The sequence below is a fragment of the Strigops habroptila genome, chromosome 1 (genome assembly GCF_004027225.2).
Source record: "Strigops habroptila isolate Jane chromosome 1, bStrHab1.2.pri, whole genome shotgun sequence".
NCBI lineage: Eukaryota > Metazoa > Chordata > Aves > Psittaciformes > Psittacidae > Strigops > Strigops habroptila.
The window spans coordinates 37825856-37845887 of NC_044277.2; the positions used below are offsets into that span (position 1 = coordinate 37825856).

The window sequence follows — 20032 nt, forward strand, 5'->3', positions numbered from 1 at the left end:
TTTTCCACTTTCTATTAGGGAAAAGCCCAGATCTAAAAATACTCCTCTCTAGTTCTAGAATAAAGGCTCTAAAGGAAGCCTTCAGGAGCATACACTGGGTAGAACATTGTAGCTTCAGTGCTCTTTTCAACCCAATGGGCTTTAAAATGAGTTTATGGCTATCTAGTTGACCTCTTCTGACTCTGTGTTTCTGCCAAAAATGGATCTCCCTCCTGTAGCCGGGGGTTAATGAGTCTTTGGACTCTGTTGTGTTAGGTTTTTTTTAGAATACATCCCTTACATGACAGCTTTTGCAACCTTTCTCTCCTGCAGTTGCATGGAAGGTGAAAAAATGAGTTCAGTTTTAGCGGTGAAGAACAATAGAATCACAGAATACCTGTAGTTGGAGTAGTTGTAGTTGGCTTTTGGAGATCTACTAGTCCAATCTTCTGCTCAAAGCAGTTGCTCAGGCTATGTCCAGCTGGGCTTTGAATATTGTAAGGATGATGACTCAACAACCTCTTGGAGCACCCTTTTCCTGTGTTTGACCAGGAAAAAGATTTTTCTTAATTTTAAATGAAATTTCCTGTATTTCTGTTTGTACTCGTTGCCCCTTCTGCTTTCACTGGATACCACTGAGAGTCTTCTGTACTTGTTTTCATAAAGTATTTACACACACTGATGGAATCCCTCTTGAAACACCTCTTCTTGAGACTAACCAGTCCCATCTCTCTGAGCCTATTCTTCTATGACAGGTGCTTCAACCCCTTCATCATCTTTGTGGCCCGTTGCTGATCTCACTCCAGTATGTCCATGTTTCTCAGCCCAGTACTCCAGATGTTTCATCAGGGCTGAGCAGAAGTGAAGGATCATCTCCATGCACCTGCTGGCAGAGCTCTTCCTGGGGCATCCCAGGAGGCTGTTGTCCTTTGTTGTGTGGGTGCATTACTGACTCAGGTTTACCTTGCTGTTACCACGACTCCCAGATCCTTTTCTGAAAGAAAAGAGAGAAAGGATAACATTGTGACTTCCTCAGTGTTGCCACTAGCTTTTTTGATACTTTATACTTGACTTAGAGCCCTTGCTATGGCCATCAGGCTATTTCTTGATAGCCTCAGGGGATCTTGGAGTCAGATTTGTAATTCTTATTGTTATATGGCAAAGCTTAACAATGGGGGCACTCCTAGAAATCAAGTAAGAAAACCCTTAAATCTTCCCTTTTGTTAAAGGCTATTTTTTTTCTTTTGGCAGTTTGAGTCCTGACTCACTGATTTTAAACATGTGAATTGTGAGTATTCCAGCAGCTATTTTATTTCAGGGCTTGCCACCTTACCTAATGGATAAGCACTTTTCAGTAGCATATTCTTCACTGAAACCAGCATCATTTGTGGTTTCCAATGGATTTATTACCCTCTCTTTAATCCTTGTTGCTTTACACATAGCTGATTTGATAGGCACGCCTTTCTCTTCTGTTACGTCATTGAAACAGCTTTATCTGTGAATGAGCAAGTTGTCTGATTTCAAACACTTGAATATCATCTTCAATTGATAATGATACTGAATTTATTTTGGCATGCCTACATGTCTTCATCCGTTTATAAATCAGGGTTTATAAGCATGATTCCATGCATAAGTTAGTTAAATGTCATTGCTCCCGTTTATTAAGAGGAGATAAAATAAATGCCTGATATAGAAGTCATTGAAATCAATGAGATTCTTTTAATAGAAGGCAGTAAGAGCTAGTTCTAAAAAATAACTTGCTAAAGTAATATTGAAAGAATATTTTCTTTTGAAAGTGATAAAATTTACTTTCCACTGAGCATAATTAATAAACTAAAGAATTTGATCACCAATGTGTTGTCTCAAAAGTGCACATTCCAGGCACAATTTATTTTGTATCCATAAATAAAGAATTGTCCTCCAAGTGTGATGATGGCTTATACCTACGCCATTATATACTCCAGTATATATATTACTCCAGTTCTCCTGAACAATTTTTTTATGATTGATTCAGAAACTGCTTTTATATTCACAAATGCATGTACACGTTCATACATACATATACATATTTGGTAGAGCTCAATTTGTAAGTAGCTGCAAATTCATCCTTATGAATTAATATTCCTTTAAATTATGTTAGCAGAAATTAGTTTGGATTAAAAAACATTGTTAATATAATTACTATTTTCCTGGTTGTACATTCAAGATTAGAACAAAAAAAATAAATGACATCATTAAATACCAAGGTTGTGCCAAGCCTGAGGAACAGGAAGGAATAATTTAGAGTGGGAGGAACAGAGACCGTATGCCTGATACTTCAGAGACTCTCTGCATGATACTGAGAAGTCTGAGCAGACAAGCAGAAATTGGTGCAGCATTAGTTTCACAGTAAGGAGAGAGGGCAATGTGGTAACTGTATCCGCTGTGTTCAGTGAGTGGAGAGTGCAAATTACTTGCTTTCGGGCTGTAATTGTGGCAGCAAGACTGTGCTGCCCTTTCCATAGGACATTGAACAGGGCATCAATGCTGCCAGTGGGGATGAACTAGTACTAAACAGGTAGTGGTGCATTCTCTTTTGCAGCATTTTACATTGTATGGTAACTAGGTTATAGAATATAAAGGGACATTCAATTACAGTGTGAGCTATGGAGCTGTGCCTTGCCTTTGAGAAATGGAGATAAGAGTGGCACAATGCTGTGGTGTGTATTTTTTTGCCTAAGCAGATCTCACTGAACTTTGCATTTGAATGGAGATTTGCTTTACCAGTGAATGTGTCTTTACTCTCAGTTTACTAGTAGCCTTTCTAGTTCCTGAAGTTCACAAACATGGTTCTCTACTTTATCCTTTCCTGTTGTGTAGATCTAGAGCTGGAGGGAGCTTTCAGCAGCAATGCATCGTTAGGCTACTATGACCATTCTTCTCTTTCTCCTGGTTTTAAAAAACCCCAGCACCACCACGGAGATTGTCAACACTAGTTCTTTAGAAATGCAAACACCAATTTCCTGGATTTGATGAAAAACGAGTATTTATGTTGCTTCTCAGCAAGTGATTTTTTATCGGTCATTGTTTGTGTCCATGAGTTTAGCGTTTGTGCTTAAAAGGTGGTTGGTTTAATTGTTAAGTTTCAGTCTTTGAAAGAAACTGAACTTCATGTTATCAACAAAACTGACTATTGTTCTCCTGTTTTTAAGATCTTATGTATAGTGCCTAACACTGCTGCCACTTGAAAGTCCTTTAGAATATTCTTACATATGTGTGTGTGACTGTAGGGCAGAGGGCTGTGGGCCATGCGTCATAATTGCTACTGGAGACATACCAAAACTTTTGGACCATTTAGGGGACCAAGAGCTTCAGGAATGGCTGAAAGATGGTGCCTTTTCAGGTTGCTTCCCACTACTTTGTTGTAATAGCAGGGAATGGGGTGTGCTAGATCGTGAACCCTGTCTTCTCAGCCTAACTTGTTTTCCCACTGCTGAGGATTCAAATTAGTGAATAGCAAAACCCTCTTGTTGTTTGTGTGACATACCTCTGTCACAGGAGCCATAATTCACTGATTTGGTAGTCACAGGCAGCCCAAAAGCTATAGACTTCACTGCTTCACACTATGTCACTGCTGTAGGAATTTATGCTATATTCAGGCCAGAGCACTAGTGTAGGGAGTGATCAAGCCCTAAATGGGTCGAACTGTTTCCAGAATCAGTACCATATTGCAGTTGTCCTTGTTCAATCCTTTTCTGAGCTATTCTTAGAAATAAATACACAAATATTGGTGGAAGAATGGGAAACAGTTGAAATCCCTTAGCACATTGAAGAAGCAGCAAAGAAGAAACAAAGTACTGTGCTTCTTTTTCAAAGCTAAAAAAAATCACAAGGTAGCCTAGAAATTAAACCCTTGCTTATGCTTTAAGTGAGATACTTCATTCTGACAAGCGCTCCCAAATTTTGTGACCTGTAGCTCTCTGTCAGCATCACACATTCTTTGCTATCCACAATGCACTGTTATCATCAGCTTTTTTATGTAAAGTGTTTTGAGGGTAAAATTTCCAGCTGCTTACCATAAACCATGTATGGTTTGTACACTGTTGCTTGGGAAGTGATAATGTAGCCAGGAGTGCCTGTCATAAAAAACACAGTATATTTATTGGCAATTTCAACACAAAAGTTAGGGTCTGAACACACACTGAAGCTCTGCTATGTTATTTTCACTTAGGGGAAAAATGCTGCAAATTCGTGGTGAGGCAAAAATGGTAGGAAGCTTAAATCATCTTTGAGAAAAATACATCTGTTTGTTAAGTTATAGAGACTCCAGATTAGTACATGTGAAATATAGTAACAACTCTCAAATGTCAAAGATATTAGAAGGACATGCAGATGCATGTGTCTAACCACAGACAGAGGGGAAAGCCTGCAATATGCATTCCTCCTTCAGCAATGTTATACATTTTAGGCAGTGGGATTGCACTCTGTTTTACCTACATGAAATAACACAGGGAGTTTTAAGCAGAGCATTATTACTCCATTGATACTGAAAATCCACATAGTCACAGGTCCTTACTCTTATAGGAATTTGTAATTCTAATTATTTCATGTGGATAAAAACAGTGCAATGAAGGTATGCAAACAAACTCTTGCCAAGCAGATAGCAATGTTTTGAAAATAAATAGCAAACAAAACCAGCCAAGTTATTTGGGTTATTGAAAATGTTTTTGCAACTGATAATTGTCACCCAAGGAAATACCAGCAGTGACTGTTAGCAACGTTTTAAGACTAACGTCAGAGCAGTGCTACCCAGTAAAACTTACTGTAATTTTTGAGAGATTTTTAGGCATCCCCAGAGGTCAAGAGGAACAAAAGTACACTTTAGTTAGCTATACATTGTTAAATGCCACAGAACTAGATGTAGTTCAATAGGTTGTGACCTGCTTGTGGAAGGAATGCAAAGTGTTTCAGGAGAGATAAGGATTCATAAGGTGGTCAGTTCTTTTTTCTGAGATACTCTATATCCATGTCTGACCATATTTTCAGGTGCTGTTTTTAGAAAGGAATAGGATAATGATAATGTGTAGTCAGTGTTAAACTGGTTTTGCCACCCATGTCCTTTGATTTTTTTTAACATATTAAGCTTTTTGTTTTAACTCAGTGTTAAGGAGGAGAAAGCAATAAACTTCTATAAGGAAAAAAATAGAAACATTGTGTGAGACAATAATGGTAAAGATTATGGTATTCAAAAGAGGTGGAAAAGCTCTCCAGAAAGCAGATTGACTACTTTTAAGTAGCAGAGGAAAGTTTTTGATCTTGTATAGTGATCTTGACCTAAGGCTACTACAGTGGGGCATCTTATTTTCTCCCTGTCAGATGGAAAAGCATATTATTGTGGCCATCCTATTACATTTCTCCATAGTCCGTTTATTTGTACTTTCTCAACAGTTCTGGAAGACTTTGAAAAATAATCTTTTTCACTGAAGTTTTCATATATCTTCTCTTTTGAATGTGTTCTGTCTATTACTAGGGGAACGTTGGGACCTTTGGTTTTTAAAAATATACCAGCTTGGCCCTATATTTTCTCCTGCTGCTGTGCCTTGTTTCCGAGATAGATAAAGTTACAGTCTTGCATTTATCCTGGTTTTGTACAAGAAAATCTATTCTCTGTGGGGAAGATAAGTACATAAAATTATTATATGAAAGAATTAGAAATAAGTATTCTTGGAAACATAGTAATATTTTTACATTCTGAGGATGAATTCTGAATTTTTTGTCCTTGTTATTATTTATTTATTTAAAACCCATGGGTAGTGTAATAATAGCTTTCAGATTTCCCAGGTGCTTACCCTTTATGTCACTGGTCCTGAAAGCTTTTCTTTGGGGATGGTTTTCTGATTTGTAGAGGACTCCACCAGAAGCAGCGGGAGTCTATTTAATATATGTAGGACTCGACTCAAGCAAAAGAAATTTCAGAGGAAGAAATATGATCTATAAACAAGCCAGGCATCTAGGCAGTTTTCTGATTATAATACACATGCCCATTTGTACAACTGTAGCTCAAATACTACATTTCCAAAAACTTATCAGAAGAGTAAGGGAAGCAGGTATCTTCATAAACCTTTAGCCTGAGTAGTGTGTTACTTGTCCGCATGTATTATGAAACAGTGCTATTAATTTAACATGGTAGAAAAATTACTCTTAAACAAGAATAAAGTGTAAATATGAAAAACAACACTACCGATATATACAATCAGTCTTTTGTCAGACAATATGTTAAGTATTTCTGTAGCAAACACAACTGCAATCTTCAGACTGGCTTGTAATTAGGCTCCTTTCCAAAAGTAATACATTAATACAATAGCTGCCCAAATCCCAGTTCAACTTAATTTCACTGACTTTGATTTTTGGACTAAAAGCATTAAGCTTGAACTAGTGAAAAATGTACAAAATGTGCATTCAATTAGGGAGTAATTAGATACTCAATCACCCTTACATCACACTAGGGATTATCCAAGAGAGAAGATACTATGCACTGCAGTGTATAAAACAGTTTTCTTAATTAGTTTAGTACTAATTGAGATTGAGAAAGTGTCACTGCGTCACAGCATTAGTTTGCCTATGCAGAACCTTGAGAACACAGGTTTTGGCTTCTTTTGAGCTTCCTTGCTCAGATTTTGCAGTCTGATTTCCTGATCCAGTATCTTCTGTCCATGCAAGATGAAACTTTCTGTCCATTTCAGAGAGAGAATTGGTCCCTGCACCCTCATATCAGTAGCCCACTGAAAAACATACCGAGAGTTTTTCCAGAGATGGAGAATAACTTATGATTATTGAATTTTTTTTATGGTACACCTTTATAAAAATACCCGGGAAAAACTGGGAACCTTCTGTGCTATCACATAGAGTGTAACTGTGGCTAAACCTAGCTGCTCTGTGAAGGGCTTACAGCCTCCCTTAGAAGTCAGCTGGTAGAAAGTTCTTCAAGTTGGTTGTTGAATGGTCCTGCTGCCAGACACCATGACTTTTGGTGTTAGATGGTAACCAGGGAGCATGTGCGTATCATGGCACAGATTGTCTTGTGGGTAGACACTGATTTTCTAACACCACTGCTGGCAACTGACAGCCTCTAAACTCCCTTCCTCTTTAAGAAAAAAAGAGTGGGAACTCTCTAAAGATGTGTTGACTCTTTCTGCAAGAAATTGTAGCCCCAGGTGACCATTCGAACCCAAGCACTTAGGGATTTTTTGTGTGTATGTACTGATCTATAATTAGCACAAAAATAACCTCAGGAAAAAATGAAATTATTAGTACACAGGATGAAGTGGTTTGCCACTCTCAAACCTACCGCTTCCGAACTGAGAGCACTGGAGCAACCTGCGCAGCTGGTTTCCTAAGGTTATGCCAAAGCACATGAATATGTGTTTGCATGAAACCAAGTATTGATTGATCTCTTCTGCTAATGAATAAGAGTATTACTGCTATTAGGAGGGGCAAATTGAGTGATTGCTTTCTATTCCTGAGCTCACTTGACTCACATGAAAACTGCATACTCAGCACTTCACTTGGTAGGGCCCCTAAAACAGTAAACGGTAAAAAACTATCATCTGTGACTAATATATTTTCCTTTCTAGTTTACTGCCATGCTCTCCACATGGGAATCAATTACCTGATTGATTCAGAAAGCCAGTTGTAAAGCTTTGTTTCAAGTTAATAATTTTACCACTGCATTTAACTTTTCATTTTTATTGCCATTTCCTCCATTGCTGGTAAATCTTCCAGCACTGGCTTTACCCTAAAAGAGAAGAATCAGGACCATTATGTCACTGATGTATATACCCTGAAACTGCCCCCACCTGCTGTCATGAAATCCCAGCTTTTAGTTTTCTCTGTCTCCCTGGCTGGACATAAACAGTCTTTCAGACCCACTGTGGAGGAATTTCAGTAACATAATTGTTCCATTCTCTTTTCAGAGAGGGGGAAGACAATGCTCCCACAGTGCCCTCAGATGAGAAATGGAAACTTTTGAGGCTGCTGCTTCAGTTGAACCACAAAGCCTGTATTGTTTCTCTTCATCTAATTCAGCCTTGATAGACAGCTGTAACAGTTGGTCTGGCCGCACGGTCCAGTGAAATTCTGGGAATGGGGCCGTACATTAAAAGAAGAAAACACATTAAATCTTCCAATTCACACTGTTAACTATTTTTAAATGGTAATTATCATAGCTTATATAGTTTCTTTACTGCAGCATTCAGTAGCAGTCTGTGATCCAAATAGTACTAATTTTAAGCTTGGTATGAATGTTAATATGTAGACATACTCATTATTGGTTTAAATGTTAGATTTAATTTTTTTCGCTATCATCTCTAGTGCTGTCAGTAACCATCTTTTCTATAGAGGGGAGATGCATTCTGTAAAGCTAATAAAAACATTGTTCACAGAGAGTATTATGCAAATTCAGAATTAATTTCTGGGCAGAAAGGACCATTTCTCTGCCAAACATATGTACTTAACATGGTTTGTCTAAATAAAGCTGAATGACATTTGCATTACTAGGAACCTTACTGAAATAAAGGCTGATTTTGAAATAAGGACATTTAACCAATGTACAATAAACGGAATCATCTGGATTGTTTTCTACTTCGTGATTCATGGAACTTTGCAAAGAAATGTTCAATTCAGGCAGAAAATGATCAGCCTTTGTTCTCTTGTGAATTATGACAGTTCCGTTTGTTCTGTACATTGCTGAGGATGGTGGTCAGGGGACCTGCTCTGCATGTCCTGAGCTCACTGCACAGCATGCGGATTGCCTTGCTGGGCCACACATGACACATTCTGACGGAACAGATAAGGGCACGGTAGTCTAAGCCAGCTAGTCAAGCTCACAGCTTCTGATTCCTGCAAAACACCATCTGAAGGAGAGTCAGTAATAATTTTGTGGGCGGTAGCTTTGATCACCATAAGTTATCAGCGAGGTCCACTTTACTAGCATGAGGAAGGCAGGTTTATGTAGGGACCTGTGCAAGTGGAAGAACACAGGAGGCACAGATGGTAAGCAGCAGGCAGGGGCACAATGGAGATGCAAACCAAGGGTTCACAAAGGAGAGGTTACTCTCTTGGAGCAGACTGGGGAGTCATCAATCAGGCAGTCATCACCAGGCCATGGTAAATGCAGTGTCAGAAGGCATGCTTAATCCACCTCGTCAAGGGCTATGGAGAGAACTGCTGCTGAGTAATGAGTTACGAATTCTCTGAGCTGTTTATGTGTATCTTAGGGACAGCAGAAACAATAGGACAAACCCACCCACCAACATGAGCTGGGTGAGGGGGAGTGGATACTGCTCAGTATTTCATGTGTTCGTAACTGCGTGTACTGCAGAAACACATGCTTCCTTTGGAGAGGCATACTGCTGCCCTTGTCAGCATGCATTGCAATAAATGCGCAGGAAACGTACAGCATGCAGCCCACCATGAAGTCATCTGTTTTCTTTGGGCTTAGCAGAGTTGGCAAATTGCTCCTTGGGCCTATAGAAACTTTTTGCGTGTTAGGGTTATGCTTAAGGAAGTCCCTCTCTACCTTCTGCCCGAATTTAATGAAGTATAACCTCATTATCTAGTCAAGGAGTTCAAGATTTCAGTTCTGGCCAAAACCATGTTTTCTATCTGCAGTGTCCCTCAGCACTTCCATGATGTCTATGTGGCAGCTTCGCTGGCTGCTGCACCTTTTCCTTTAGCAATGGCTTCCCAGATAGCTGCAACCAGAGCCCAACCCCAACCCGCTGGTCATCAGAGCCTGGCCTCCCACTGGTCCACATCCTGCCATAGGGCATAAAGTTGCCCTGCAATGGCCTGGCTGACTGTCCGTAGTTTTTGATGAGAGCCTGATAATTCATCCTAGTTGTCAGGTTTGGTACTAAAATCTTGAAAAAAACAACCCCAAAACAAAGCCCTGTGAGGTGGAAGTCAACTGGTTTCTCCTAGTTGAAGACCTATTCCTATTTCTTTGCAACCAGCAATGAAGGAGCCCTCCAAAAGCAGAGTGAACTGTGTTCCAAACCTGTCAAGTCCCAGGTTATATGCACAGCTCATTGGGAAGATCTTTTCCCTTTGCACACAATATATTATTAACTACTGAATATTAACTGAGAGAAACATTACTACGGCAAATATTGACATTATGATGAAATCTGAACTAGATTTATTCTCTAAATAAACATGTTTCTTATCTTGGAACTGGCTGATATTATTTGGGCTGTGAAATACAGATACATTGCAAAGTGAATGATGTAATGTCTCCACCAAAAAGTCCATGATTTCCCTTTCCTGTGCTCCCTTCCTGTGTTTGCTGTTCTTTCCTGCATTGCCTTGTACAGTGAACTTCTGGTCATATAAATATTACTACTGAGGAACTGAGGTTAGTAAATTTGTCTCAACATTTGTCAGACTTTCTTTTTTCTATGCTTGGCTTTTAAAGAGAAAAAAAAAACCAGTGGTAAAAATACTTATAACTGTATTTTGTCTTTAGAACTAGATCTAATTATAACAACAGATTCATTCACAAAACATACCCATTCTAATTACAGATTGGTCAAACCACATTTGTGGTGTGTTGGGAAAAGTTAAATTAGTCTTTCTGGGTTTGGTAGAAATCTGCAGGGAGGAATTTGCAGGAAGGGCTCTCTGTATTACTTCAGTTACACTGCACTCATTTTTAGAGGTTTTATTGAGTGTGGCGAGGCTTTGCTACTCCCCAATTAGAGTTCCACATGCCTGCTTTTGTATTAGTATTCTTAAGAAATCATAGATACTGATAAAGGTGTTCTGAGGGTAATGTAAGACCCTAAATTAATAATTTCCTCTTCAAGCCTACAGCTGCTAAAATTCTGAATCAGATTGTTATCTTCTCTGGAAGTATTTTTAAAGGTAAGTATTGATGTGTGTAATGCTCCACATAATTTTAAAGATTTGTTAGAATTGTGAATTACAAGTTTCCAAGAGGTGTTGAGCGGTTACACACTTGTTGATCAAGAAATTAGTGGCATGATACCTAAAAGCAGCTGTGTGCTTCATGAGGCAAAAGCTGGATCTGCAGCCTTCTGGCAAACTGTAGGAAGAAATCCAGCTTTTGGGAGAAGGCAGGTGAGTAAGGGCTGTTGATCGTCTTCCTGCAGGTGACATGCTTTGGGTTCCTCTGTAGTTTCCTGGAGCTCTCAGGAAACCTTAAAAGCTTTAAACTCTTAGGTTGACTTCAGACTATGGTGCTATGTGCTTTGCACCTTGGGCTGTGATCATGGGCCCCTTCTTGTTCAGATCAGAGAATTCTCTTAGAGAGCACCATGGCTCCCTATGGCTGCCTTTTGCCTTGGCTCCCATGTTTCCTTTGTGTGAAAATCAAGGCATAGGTGGAGCAATAATGAATACTAGGCCTGTACCCCAAATACACCTAGAAGGTGACTGGGCATAAATCAGTGTGTGTTAAAGGCTAGGCTTGATCGCAGACATTACAGTGGCAAGCATGATATGGTAGCTGTGTATAGAAATAGGTGTGAACTAGGACACAAAGTCTGAGAGGAAATACGAGTGGTCCCTGGCCACAGTCTGTCTCCTAAAGTTTGACTGTTCCTGAATCCCAGATGGTAATTGAATCCTACTGTTGCTGAAGAATTAAAAGTGCTTGACAACAGGGCAACATAAGGAAAAAGATATTTTTTCTGAGAAATTTCAGTTGAATTTTGCTGAGGCTACAGAAGCAATGCTTCTGTAGAGGGGGAGATCCATGCACAGGCATCTTCACAAGGAGTCATACACATCAGCATTCTGCAGAACCTGCCAGGGTGCAGCTGCCGTAAGCTCAGACTCACCTTCATTGTTTGACTGGTGGGCACAGCACCGGTGCAGTAATGGCCTTGTGCAAATTAATCCTTTCATGGTTGTGACATCAACTCCAGTGAGAATAAGGAGCAGCTTCCTTCCTTGTACAAGTGGGTGATCCTCATGGTGAATGGTGGCTGCAGAGGAAAAGAGGAAAACCCTCTCTTAGGGTTGAGGGCTGTGGAAAGAGGACAAATTTTAGCCTGCCTTTTCCTCCTTGTCTAGGTTTCATGGTGGCATCATCAACCATGGAGTTAGCTATGAGATGTATTTTTCCTTTATACACCAGTGCTGCCTGCTGAAATGCCAGGCAGCTGGAGAACCATCCTCCACATCTCCTGAGGCTGGATCATGCAGGATGTATTTGGAAGTGTTTATGTGCACATTTAATTATGAAACCCTAACTGTCATTGTAAGCACACATCTCTGTGTGCATTCCTATCTTTAGAATGCTATACATAGAAAAACTACCTTTAAAACAAGGGCAATTTAAAATTAATTTTAGAACTTCTAATTATAGTTAATAAATTCCAGTATGAAGAGTGCGCCTAACATCATCCACCAGTACTGTACATGTACTGTAATACTGTTCGCTTCTCTTTCTCCCATTACCCATTGTTCAGTTCCAGGGCCTTCATACTGAATGCTGTTGGAGACTTGCTCTGAAGACATAATAATTTTTCTCGTGGGACTTTCTCTCTTACAGTATTCGTTTGAATGATTCAAATGTATTAATGAACTTATCTTTACACTCACTTTGCAAATGCCTTCTCCCTTGTATCACATGAGGATTCCTCTGTGATCACAGACTGGCTATCCGTATGATGCCAGCCATAGGAAAAAGACTCAGCAGTCAGCTAGTTAGAGAGAGACTTTTCATGTTGACCTGCAACACACATGGTCCTTGTCCAGGAGAACTTCTTATGACCTTATCTGCAAAGTTAAAAACGTAGCACTGACTCAGTATAGAATCTTCGAATCACAGAATAGTTTGGGTTGGAAAGGACCTTCAAAGCTCGTCTAGTCCAACCCCTCTGCCATGGGCAGAGACATCTTCATCTAGATCAGGTTGCCCAGAACCACATCCAGCCTGGCCTTGAAGGTAGTAGTCAGGTCACCTAATCAGTCCTCTCCCTGATGAATTTTCTGAGATTATGACTTCTATTGCAAGGTTTGTTTTTCAGTGCTGGTCACTTTTTATGGCCCTTCTGTCCAGTATCTTCAAGTTCTTCTCAATAGTGTTCTTACCATGCTGTGCACAGAGGCTGTGGCAGGTCTTTATTTCTGCTTGGCCTTCCCCATCTTGATCCAAAGAGGCTCTTCTCCCAAAATATCAGGCAAACAATGAAGATGGGGTATAATAAGGGAAAATAGTAGATAAACTTGAAAATAACTTGCCCTGTAAAGTACACAGTGGGCTATTTAAGCCTTAAATAACAAAGAAAAAAAGCAAGCATAAAGAGAGCATAAAGCAAAAACAACATAAAGAAGGTTCCTTAAGTGTCCTTTTTCTCTAGCAGGATGTGGTTAGAAATATTCCTTCTCTATTTCCATCTCAACTTGCTTGTGTTGGAAGTAGTCCATTCTGGGTTGTGTAAATCCAGCTGACAGAGGCCAGCTCCCAAATCAGCAATTAGCAAGACTTATTCCCCTAGCCTGCTGCTCTCCTGCCCCTCTCCCACCAGTGCCAGAGAATTGGAGGGAATTAGGGTCTTGTCCTTGGGCACCAATCTTTATCCCAAACCCACATTATTCACCACATTCCTTGTGTTTGGTAACCTTCCCCACTCACCCACTGGAAGACGATAAAGAAATAAGGTCATAACACAAACCCCATTCTTTTTAAAAGTAAGTCACTTGAGCAGACTGGAGCTTCAAGTGCACAAGCAACTTTTCTGCTTATTATTTAAGGTGATGTTTGTGTCTGAGATGGAGATGAAAACATCTTGATCTTACATAGCCATAAACTCTTTGCCTCCCTTGAGCTTTAATATAAATATACACTACAAACACTGCTTTCTGAAGAGCCTCCCGTGTAAACATCTGACAGTGGTGAGCACGAAACATGAAAGCTATGATAAGTCAGTGAAACACATACAATGGCATATGACACACCATGTCAGAAGTATTTTAAATAGCAGGTATAAAGCAGTACTAGACAATGTGTGCTTAACCTCATGTTGTGAAGATACCAGATTTTTTTTCCCTGATGCACTCTAGTTTAGTTGGAAGTGAATTTCATTATTTTGAATCATAGTTAGAAAAAGGTTGGGTCTCTTTAGTTGGGTAATCATATGTGTGGCTGAGCAAAAAGAAAAAGGATGCAGAGCAAAGGTAGTGGAAAGATTTATTCATGGCTTAGAAACATGTAGTAATTCACATAGATAAGGAGATGTTTACTCAAGAGACAAATAAAAAACAAACACAAGAAACCCTGAGAGCTGTGTGCTCTTGGCAGGGAAGCCAGTAATGACTACCAAGTGCATGAGTCTCAGTGTGAAATTACAGGCTGTGATTTAGCAGATGTGCTGCAGCATTTTGAACCTTCCCGATTTCTTGGCATTTTATGTACTGACCACCCCAGTTCCACACAATTTAAAATGAAATCCTAGAAATGCATGAGGCCAGAGCATCTCAAAATACCCGTGACGAGGGCTGAATGAATGATAGAGGGACTTGCAGAGGCAAACAATCTGTTTCCAACAGAACCTGAGGTATCTGGCCTTCAGATGATGATGACGTGACTGCGCAAAATTTGTACAGGTGTCCTGTAAAAATGTTTAATTGCACTATATTATCCAACCACTAGATGTCTGCATAGTATAGAGCTTCAGGCAGGGTTTTTTCCCCAACATAAGAGACAAACAAAGAAAGTCCGTATCTGTAGATGTCTCTCTATGTATCAATTTGGCATCTATTTTTTTCTGAGCTATGCCCCTAGTTCATGGAGGGGTATGTGGGCAGAGAGATGCTTTGCAAGAAAAATTACATATATGAAAATTGAGGCTGTCTTCTATTAAACCTGGAAAGAAAACTGTAGCTTAAGCCATTTGTTGAGATCACATCTACTCAGATAAAATTCACAAAGAAACACTGGAAATCAAATCTGAATTGCTGCTACCTGAGTCATCATGAATTCCAATTAAGCAGGTCATGTGGCGCCACAAAGCAGCAGCTACCTGCAACAAAGACAGTGTCAAGTCAAGCTGTGGTAGTGATGTCACCAGGAGTAAGGGTGGCTAAAAAGTCAGTCCTGTGGCCCCAGCAGGTCCTTGGCACACCCAGGGCACCGCTCTCCCAGCATCACTGCAGTTGCATTGGAGATCTCCATGGTGTTGGGGCCAGCAGCAGCAAAGCCACAGATGGCTATGAAGAGCACCATGAGTCCTGCTGCTGGTTTGTCTCCAACTCTTGAGGGAGTACCACTGGTTTTTGCTGCTTCTTACCTGCAAAATGGAGCTCCTCTGTTTGGTTTTAATGCAATCGGTGCTGTTAGGAAACACAAACCTGAGAACTGTGAGCATAGTGAGCCCAGGTTTAGTCCCCAAGGACTTCCTTCATAATAATAAAGATAATTTATTACATTAAAGCAACAGACACAACTTTCCTGAACAGTAGGACAGCCCAACCTAAGTGTGGGCTGCATGGGCAGATGTTTACATGCCTGTTTGGCATAAACATTTTTCCCACAGGATTTCCCCAAGGCACAATGATCGGCAGCCCTGCCTACATGCTCACTCTGCTTGAAATAGCAAGAATGAGATCGGGAAAAAAAATCCTATGCTTTCAGGGCCTTTGCCACTGCCTAGAAAGCAAGTATTGCTTGAGTTTAGGCACCCACCTTCAGAGATCCCTATTATCTGTGGTCACAGTCTGGGAATAAGTGAAGTTTGTGAAGTTTTGTGAAAATGACAGTTTTATGCAAGGCAGTACCTGCAGTGCCATGAATGAACACCACTCTAAAGGCAGATTAATGGTGTCCTATAACACTTAAATTTTAACTCTGCCTCCTCCCTCCAAGGCCTTTTGACACCTGTATCATGTTGCTTTCGTTTGCTCACTCCAAGATACTTGCTTCTCCTGATCGGATGCCTTCCCTTGCTGGTGTGCCTTCTTTCCTAAATGCATTTAGTATCAGGTGGCTGCAGAGCACAGCTGCTTTTTGTGTACTGCTTAATATTATAGTATTTACCCTTTCCCGAAAGGATTTAAGCGGTGTATTATGTTCAGGCTTTCCCTGCTTCTTTAAATCTCTTGGTTAGTTAATCAAGTAACAGTTCTTAAATCCAGTTTCTCATTAACAAAATTGAATCTAATATTAAGGATTCATTCTCATTTTAGAGTTGATTACCATAATTGTGGTTAGTGTTCCATCACAATTAACTTTGTTTTTAATCACTAAAAGGCTAACAAGCTCATTTCACACCCTTTTCATTTGGTAAATGCAGAAAAGGAAGATCCAACTGGTGTCTTGCAGTTATGACCTGCAGAAACTTTCTTTCACTGTCCCTAACATTGAGTGTCAAATTCATGAAGCTGAGGAACAGAGCGACAAGGACATTTTTCTGTTTTTACGAAGTGAAGATGCAACCAATAGGTTGCCCTTGCCACTTCTTTTTGAATTAGAGCAGAATCCTGTTGCTGTTTGCGTGAAAGGTAAACTGTGTCATTCATTGCATTTCTGCACAGTATTTTTATTTTTAATGCACAAAACCCCTCAAATTATTGTAGGTAGATGATTTGGCTTTAGAGAAGAGCCTACAGTGTGCATAATCTTGGGCTCTCGAAAGAAAGGAGCCAGTGAAACCCTTGGAAAATGGATCTTTGTTTCAGCTGCAAGGAAAGAAAGTTCCCTTTTGGACACTTCTAGTACTTTTCTGAACCAGATATAAATTTTAATTATGTTGGAATACCCTAAATTATCGAGGTTTCAAATTTCAACCCATTTTATTCATGCTCTACATGACTGAATTCTACCCTTGCTTTCTTAAGTAATTGTTTTCATTTCTCAAGCAGAGAGAAAAATAAAAAAGGCATGCTCTTTGAGAAAGTATCTGGCAGTTGTCCTGTAAATGGAGAGAGTGATAATGTGTGGTTATGTTGCTATCTCTGAATAGGAGAGATTTTGTGATCTTGAATACACACCTCCTCTTGCTACTTAGCCAGTTAGAAAAGAGCAATCTGGTATTACTTTGGTAATCTTTTCATATAGAAAGACATTCAGCTATGTGTAGATGAGATTGTTTTTACAGTTTTTTAGTAATGCTGCTTTCCCACCAATTTCTCAGAAGGATGAACTCAAATATCTTCAATTTTGGCAAGGTCATTAGGCAACAAGAAATCACGTAATGAGATAGATACACTTTGCTTATGTCCCTTTCCCCAGCAGTCAGATCAAGAAGAGAAAAAAATCAGAACATGGTCTCCTTCTCAGTAATGAATTACATCTGACATTTTAGTTGCAATGGATGTTTGCATGTAGGGGTAAAGCTGTTGTCACCCAAAACAAAGCAGTTGCGCCCATCAGAGAAGTGCGTTTGGCTAGAGAAAGGAAAGGAGTTAGAAATCTGTCAAGTCTAAATTTGCTCTCAAGAGTTTTTCAATTACTAATTTAATGAGATCATGTGGTATTTTTTATCTCCTTAGTCTCTTAAATTGTCTTTCATTAGTTTTTAATGAGATTTTCTTCATCTCCTCCAGATAAAGTCCTCCCATTTTATCTGTGCATTTTTCCTGTTTGTTTCCAGCTGTACAGCCTTACGTTCAGAGCTGTAGTAAAAATACATTGAAGTCCATATGTGCAATCCAGACTGCTTCACCAAAGTGACTTGCAATTACTTACGATCAACCAACATTAAAGCAGAAAGGTTCACTCTATTTGGCCTGGTCTTCATAAAACAGACCACAGATTTTCACCCAGTAATTCCTTCATCGAGTTCTGAAGCTTGCATTGACCTGCTGCCTAGTCTTGAGTCACTTTTAATCTGTATTCTCAATGCTTTAGCGCTGGTACTATGTGTAACCATATTTGCATTACATACAGTTTTGTGTGTGGTTTTCACATCTTTTGTTTCACATGCTTTTCTTTCTCTCTCTCCCTATTTTTCTTTTTAAGTCAGGTATCACTCTTTTTTGCTCATCAGCTTTCCTCCAGCTTTTACACTTTTACTTTTTTCCTAGATTCTTCCCGTCACACACCATTTCTGTCAACAGGGCGCACGTGGTCTGTGCTTCCGCAGCAGTAAGATCTGTGTGCTTCTGGATCAGCCCGTGGTACAAATCTGATCTGAATGAGACAAGGGCATATTTGTGATGAATTAGCCAGAGTACAGGGTATGGATATATGCCAGGCTTTATCCCAGCTATGGGTAAACAGATGATGTGTATTCGGCATAAAATCAGAGTGGGCAGGATGAGCTAAAAACTGATCTGTCAAGACAGATTGAAGTTGTACTAAGAATTCAAAATATTTGGAATAAATTTGAACTGACAGACTGAAGTTGTTTTAGTGTTTTGTGTCATATGGCCACAGGGTTTTTGATCTTGTAATAAGCATCTTGAAACAGGTTTACCATCTTGTCTAACTACAGCCTCAGTAACACCAATGTCAGCAAAGTAATAAACTTCCTGATGTGAAGACCAGAAAGAATCCTTAGGGTAATTTCACCTGATCCCTGAATCACCCAGACAGTAGAATTTCCTTCATTAATCCACATCGTGTTCAATAACCTCCCATTGTTCTTTAATACCAAGGCCCCATGATAGAAAATATGTGAAGCATCCAGCAATACAATGTTGTTTGGCCAATACAGTCAACAAATCATTTAGGAAGCACGTGTCTGGAATATGTACCTCAAGCCACTCTTTCACACTGAAAATTGTCAAACCTTGTGGCTTGGAAACAGCCGTCCTTAACCTGTCAGGGGTCACTGCCTGAGCCCCCTCCTTTCAGAGGCTACTTAGCCCATCACACTGAACCATGGTGTGTTGTAAGGAGAGGCTGGAGACACACTTGCCGTATAATGTTGCTTCCAGCTGCCTTTCAGTAGCTACTTGCAACTCACCCTTGGAGCATGGTATGAGAGGGCATTGGTGATCTTTTCCTTCTGGGAAACTGCTTTCTATGAGACAGGGGTGTGGGCACTCTCCTATGGACTGAAGAGAAGTCGTTCATATTGACCTCACCAGGAGATGATACTGCCTGTTCCCTTCTGCCAGTGGAGATGGGACAGAGAGCGAGTGTGCTGCCTGGCATGGCTTAGCAGCCCTCTGCTTCCCTGATGCTGGCAGCCTAATAGCTACCAGCAGAATGGAAAGAGGAGCCTGGGCAAGCACTGGTCTTATCAGGGAGATGCAGGCATCAGCTGCTGCCAGCACTCAGCCTGTCTGTGAGCTCTGCTCTGCTATTGCTGTGCTACAAGCTGAGCAGTGTGGCTGTCAGCATCAGCCTGGTACAGAGATGGGGGCTGCCAGTGCTGCCTTGCACATCTGGCCAGTGTCTGTAGCTTAGGGTAAGGTACCAGCTGTGGATAAAAAATAGCTGTGGCTGATGGTTTCCACACTGAGCAACTCCATTGCCTGCTGCTTGCCAGGTGAGATCTGCATTTGGCCACTGGAGGCAGACCACTCTTGCAAGGGGTTAGCAGGCTTGGCACATCCAGGTCTTACGCCTCAGCCAAACATAAGATCGAGATGTAGTCTAAGAGAGCACCACCAGCCCCAGAGGCTGCAACAGAGAGCAACGTAAGGGAAAGCTCCTCCAGCCATACCAGGGAAAGCCAGAACTGAGACTGAACTCTCAACTTTAAGAGATAAAAATTGTCCCCACTCATTTATATACATGCTAAGACTAAGTATACAATTAGGGGTACAGTTAAATGGGAAGATGAGAAGGAAAACAGATAGGACACAAATCAATCAAAACAAATCCAGAATCTTTCCTGTCACTGCAGTCAGGTGATAGGTCTTGAGCAAAGAGCTGAAAAAGGGTGCTGACCACTTCCAACAGGGACATGTGAATCTCTTTGCGGATCCACCAGGAGTGACAAAGGTCTTTTTACTTTTAAAATATTCTAATAAAATGATAGAATGGGGGATTAATGATGTATAAAAGAGTTTATGCGCTTCTTGGGAAAAATTTTACTCCTTTCTACCCATTTCAGTGCATACGATCCCTTGATTTGATGATAAAAGGGTTGGATTT

The 20032-nt window shown here is 40.3% G+C and overlaps 1 protein-coding gene across 4 annotated transcripts in view; it reads left to right on the forward strand.

The window, feature by feature from the left end:
* CA8 (carbonic anhydrase 8) overlaps window positions 1–20032 on the forward strand; it is a 104808-nt gene that overhangs the window by 41255 nt on the left and 43521 nt on the right. The window contains exon 9 of one of the 4 annotated variants that reach the window (XM_030504716.1): window positions 11723–11733. The exons of 2 other annotated variants lie outside the window; for them this stretch is intronic. The gene's annotated coding sequence lies outside the window, so the exon portion shown is untranslated. Of the gene's footprint in view, window positions 1–7931; window positions 8589–11722; window positions 11734–20032 lie in introns of those variants that run through there. One more of the 4 variants, XM_030504698.1, reaches the window with a different exon arrangement.